This window comes from Impatiens glandulifera, chromosome 6 (genome assembly GCF_907164915.1).
Source record: "Impatiens glandulifera chromosome 6, dImpGla2.1, whole genome shotgun sequence".
In the NCBI taxonomy this organism is placed as follows: Eukaryota; Viridiplantae; Streptophyta; class Magnoliopsida; order Ericales; family Balsaminaceae; genus Impatiens; species Impatiens glandulifera.
Genome location: NC_061867.1, coordinates 54033085 through 54039084, shown reverse-complemented (window position 1 = coordinate 54039084; position 6000 = coordinate 54033085). Strand labels below are relative to the sequence as shown.

The 6000-nt window shown below is 33.0% G+C and overlaps 1 non-coding gene across 1 annotated transcript; it reads left to right on the top strand.

The window, feature by feature from the left end:
* On the top strand, positions 1-71 carry TRNAG-GCC. The gene has a single exon. It is a non-coding gene; the product is annotated as a tRNA-Gly (tRNA).
* Positions 72-6000: the final 5929 nt, after the last annotated feature.

The following is a 6000-nucleotide window of genomic DNA, read 5'->3' as shown; positions in this document are numbered from 1 at the left end:
GCACCAGTGGTCTAGTGGTAGAATAGTACCCTGCCACGGTACAGACCCGGGTTCAATTCCCGGCTGGTGCAATTAACTTTTTTATTCGTTGTGTGATCCCATTAACGAGCTTTTTATCGAATCTCGATAATAACTCACTAGCAAATTCGATAATAGCTCACTAGCAACTCAAAGTACATATACAATTATGTTAGTTCATAATAGTATATACCCGTTCAATTCTAGGTTGGTGCAAATTGTTTTTTGTGTTCCGAGGTTAGGTGCTGCTGCTTATTTATGTTCCCCTTACTATACCTAATCTTTTTTTTCAATCATCTTATTTGTTTGAGAGTATTTGTATACTTGTGAACTAAGTATTATATCCATAAGCTATACAGATAAGGCACAATGAATTACTAACCTTGTCATGATTGATCCCAATGCCGATATCAACTATGTTCTTCTGGTTTCCTCTTTGCGGTTTTTGATCCTAAAGTGACAATGGTTTGTTCCTCCTGTCAATAAAAATACAAAATAATGTTTAAAGCAATCAAGAACAATGGATTTAAAGCAGAAAAAAAAGTGAAATTTTGAATGATCTCAATCAAATGACTTCGATTCAAAGTTCAAGACTCGTATAACAAAAAAAAAGAGCACAAATTCGAACCTGAAATAATAATTTAGCCTTAAACGAAATGTAATATTCATTTGTATCTCTATAAAATATACATTAAGAGTCATGTATAAACATAGATTAGTCCATATCAGCAGAAGAATTACTAGATCTATACCAAGAAAGTTGAACAAAATTCAACATAATTACTATACTTAACTTAGTTTGAACAATAGTTATAATCATAATCACAATCCTGTTTGCATTTCATAAACAGAAATTAGGTCAAATAAGGAATTCATGTAAAATTCTGGTCAAGTTGGAAAGAAATGTGAACTTATCAAATTGGAAACAAATGTAGAACGATGTCATCCGATCCACTAAAGAAACGTTAATAAATTACTTTGGTGAGATGTTCAGATTGAAAACTTACAGAAGGTTCATGCAACTGGACAGATATGCACTGTTGAAGCTGATAATGTAATTTAGCACTTTATGATCTGAATATTCATCGGTAAAACGGACTTCATATGAATTTAATCCAGACATTAACAACAACAATTTCCTCCTTCATCCTCGAAATCTCAGCGTGGCCTCAAGGAACAAACAGAGATATGAGAATGTATCAATCAATGTACTGATTCCAAAAGCGAGAAAAGGAAACGAATCGAAAAATATTCTGAAAGACAAACCAATCGGAGGTAGAAGAAGAAGAAGAAGACGAGGAGGCTGAAGTGCATTACGTTGAAGAAACGACGCTGAGAAAGAAACCGAGTGAGGAGATCGGAAACCGCTGCCGATCTCGGCTCTGTAGTAGATGTGGATCAAGCTTGTGAATATCGCAAAAGCCATCTGAAGATTCTCACATGAGAGAGAGAAAGAGAAACGCGCATCTGAAGTTTCTGAGCTATTAGTTTTCTCCAACTTCTTTTACTAACTTACGCCATTAATCAATTTTCAAAAGCATTTTGAGCGCGACGCAATTATCTGATTCTCTTATTCCAAATATTTTTAATATTTTTTTTAAGAGGAGTAATAAAGTTGGTGAATTTGGTGAGGGAATAACTTGGCATCAACTTCATTGAAAAATGTAAAAGTCGGAGGAAAAAAAGAAAAAAGAGAAATTATTTGATTTTTTCAGCGGATAAGATTATGTCAAGTCATTCTCTCCCAAATTCCATCACCAAATCATTTCTCTTTTTTTAATATTGGGAGATGACTTTAACAAAACTAGCATGAATCTTGTGCATTTGAATGTTTAAAATTGAAACTTAATGTTAACATATATTTTATCTCATCCATCAATCAACCACATCTCACACTTTTCACTTTTAGATGTCTCAGATTTGAACCATAGTCTTAAACATGAAATGTGAACACTTTACGGTTAAAATAATTTTTTAATTTTGTATATGTATATATATTTTGTATTTAATATTTATTATACATATTATATATATATATATATATTTTTTTTTTTTTTTTGAGAGAAAAAATATATAATAAAAGATAAATTAAATATATATATATATATATTATGATCAGGGAGACTATATATATAATTAATGAGGGAGAAAATAATTAGGAAAGATAAATAAATAAGATAAAATATATTTATATTCTTTAAAATCTAAAATTTAATTAAGAATGAGAGAAGAGAGAAAATACATGAGACGTAGATTATATACCTGATGACATTGATTATATATCTGATGGCGTGGATTATTATAGTGCTTGTTGACTTTAAGCGTCAATATATATATATATAGATTAGCGAACAACAAAAGAAAATTTTGGAAAGCTATTACAAGTAGTGATGGAGACAAGGCACCTGATCCGAACAGATACACAATCGATTTCATTAAAGAGTCTTGAGAATTTACTAAAAATGACTATTTAAGTTCTTTCAAACACTCTCATGACATGGCTTCTTTTAAGAAATGTTGTAATTCTAGTTTTATTGTCATTGTTGGAAAAATTCAAGGACTATGGAACTAAAACACTTCAGACTTATTAGTCTCGTGAGTTGTGACGAGTTTTTATAAAATTTTGGCTAATAAACTTAAAATGAGAAATGGATAGTTAGAGTTATGCCACATCTAACTTTTTAAAAGGGAAATTTGACGAAATGACCCTAAAGATGACTTTATCTGACTTTTTGAACAGCGCATAAAATTAAATACGCTGGCGACACTTTTATATTTTTTTGACGAAATTGCCTATGTCAGCGGTTGCGAGACGCAATTAGATGCCATGTGAAAAGTCGACAATGCATTGTGAAAAGTCTACAATCGCGAGACGCAACCAGAGTTGCGTCTCGCGATTATAGACTTTTTGCAACAGGGACATTTTCATCCAAAAAAAAGTGTCACCAACACATTTAATTTAATGCGTTGGTCAAAAAATCAAATAATGGCATCTTTAGGGTCATTCAGTCAAAATTCCCTTTCAAAATGAATTTAATTAAATTATTTTTAAAAAAAATTGACACAAATAATCATTTTGGATGGGATTTTTAGGTTTGCAAAAGAAGTCAATCTATTTTTATTTATATAATAATCAATAAAAAAAATGAAAGAAAATAATGTCAAAGATAAGAGGTGAAAGATGAAAATTGGTAAAAAAGCATAGTCACACAACATTAAAAGAAAAAATAAAATATTAAAATAAAGAGAAATGATTAGGTGAGGAAATTTGGTGAGGAAATGACTTGACATAATCTTATTCGTTGAAAAAATCTAATAATTTCTCTCTTTTCTCTCTTTCCTCTCACTTTTACATTTTCCAACCAACCAATGAAGGTGATGTCAAGTCATTCCCTCACCAAATTCCTTCTCTCTATCCCTCCTCTAAAATAAAATCATCACAAAACATAAAAATATAAAAAAAATACAAATACATGGCCCAAAAGATTATCAAACCCATATATAGGGAAATTGGATGAAATGACCTAAAAATACGGAAAATTTGATAAAATGACCCTAAAAAGGGGTTTTGTTTTAAAAATATCTTAGCCTAAAAATAATTTGCAAAACTAACATTTTCCTAAACATTTGACCATTTTATCCATGATAATTTCTTTTTATTTTTTTTTTATTTTATTTTCCCCCATTTTTTCTTCTCTTCCCTTTCGACCCCCGACTGTTTCTATCCCTCCCCGACTCTAGCAACGAAATCGAAATGGGTATGTTTTTTTTTATATATTATCTATTATATGTTTGATGAAAACAAACTATAATTTTCTATTATATGTTTGGTATTAACTGAAATATTTGTTAGCTGAAAGATAAAGACGCAAAGTGCAGTCTATGTCCGACGCAAATTGTAGTCTGTGTCCCACGTAAATTGCAGTTTGCGTCCCACGCACGCAAATTGCAGTCTGCGTCCCATGGAAACTGATCTTTGCATCCCACGCAAATTGCAAATTGCGTGGGACGCAAAGTTGCAACACATTGTATTTTCCACTCCATTCATTTTTGTCAATTTCTATCAATTGCAGATCACAATTTATTTGTTAGTTATTTTTTCCTCTATGATGGAGAGTGGAAAGTTGATGATGGCGGTGTTACTTCTTTTGTCTCAAGTTCATGTGTGGGTGTGACTCTATCCAAAAATACTACATATGACAAATTAACTAACATTATCTATGATGATATTCGTGCGGACATATAGAGATATGATTTAGTGTTCAGAGTCAAGTATAATATAGTTTTGTCAACTGCTCCTCCGGTTGTTATCAGGCTAAATAAGGATGTGATGTTCTATGTAAAAGAATTTCGAATTCACCCCCTGCTTCGCACTCTTCTGCGTGTCTCTTTAGTAGTAAAGTCATTATCTTCACACCCAACTCAAGAAAGCAAAATACCAGGAGAGGAAGATGTTCCTGATCTTGACGAATTCCATATATTTGAGCAGGATGTCTTCCAAAGTCAAAATGGCATATTAGTAAACCATGCAGATGAAGGAGAACAAGGCCCTAATTTGCGTCCGAGTGAATTGGTTCCTAGTGCCGCCACTCCTTCTATTGCACCCCGGGAACCAATCATTTCCCATATGAGGAAAACTTACAGCCATCTATGGCTTAATTCATATAAACTAATCGAGGTTGAAGCACCTGCTCAATTAACCCTTGAAAACGGATTGAAAGTGGGTGCATTTTTTTAGAAAAAAAAGAACTTCAATTGAGGTTGCATAGACATGCGATGTTTAATCATTTTGAATTCAAAGTGGATAAGTCGACAAAATATCTTTGGTTTGTGAAATGTGTGAATGAGAACTGCAAGTGGAGATTGCGTGTTGTGAAAACAAAATTTCAAGACATGTTTGAGATTCGGAAATTAGTAAAAAAAGACACATGCTCAATTTTGACGAGGCAAGAGGATGTGAGGCTAGCACCATCATGGGTAATTAATGAGTGCATCAAACGTAAGTACATGGACCATCATCATGACCACATGTCTAAGAAAATAATGGAAGACATGCAGACAAACTATAGGTTATATCTGACCTATAATAGGTTTGGAAGTCCATGGAAAATGCCTTAATGGCGGTGCGAGAAATTGTGGAGGATTCCTATAGAAAATTGTCATCATACCTGTTCATGTTGGCAAAACCCATGTACCATAACTGACATTTAGATGGATGAGCATGGCCGCTTCAGGTATATGTTAATGTCCATAGGCGTCTCAATTAGGGGTTTCAGAAGTTGTTAACGTCCTGTATTGTGCGTTGATGCCAGTTTTCTTAAGCACAAGGTTGAAGATCAACTATTGGTTGCGATAACATTGGATGCAAATGAACAATTATATCATGTTTCTTTTGACGTCGATGATTAAGAGAATAATAACTCTTGGACATATTTAATGCAACAACTAAGAGTGGAAATTGGATCAGTCCTAGATCTCGTCTTTGTATCTGATAGACATCCAAGTATTGTCAATGCCTTGTCCGCGGTTTTTCTATAAGCACATCACGTTGCATGCACATACCACATCAAAATAAATATTATGGCCAAATTTAAAATTGATAACTGTCACCTTGAGTTTGATTTGGCTTCTCGTGCATATAAAGTGTCACAGTTCAATTAGTATTTTGACAGGATCAAGACTAAAGACCCTCAGATTGCTGCATATTTAGAACAAATTGGAGTGGAGAGATGGAGTCGTGCTTTTTTTCCCAGTTCGCGATACAATCAAATGAAAAGCAATTACACAGAGAGTTTTAATAGTCAAAGTAGGGAAGCTGAAAAATATCCCATAACAATATTACCTGACTATTTAAGATTCACAATACAAGAATGGTTTCATCAAAGAAGAGAAAAAGCTTCCAATCACATAGAACGTTTATCTGCATATTATGAAAAGTTCTTACGTGACCAAGCCGAGAAAGCCAAATTCTACAATATTAAT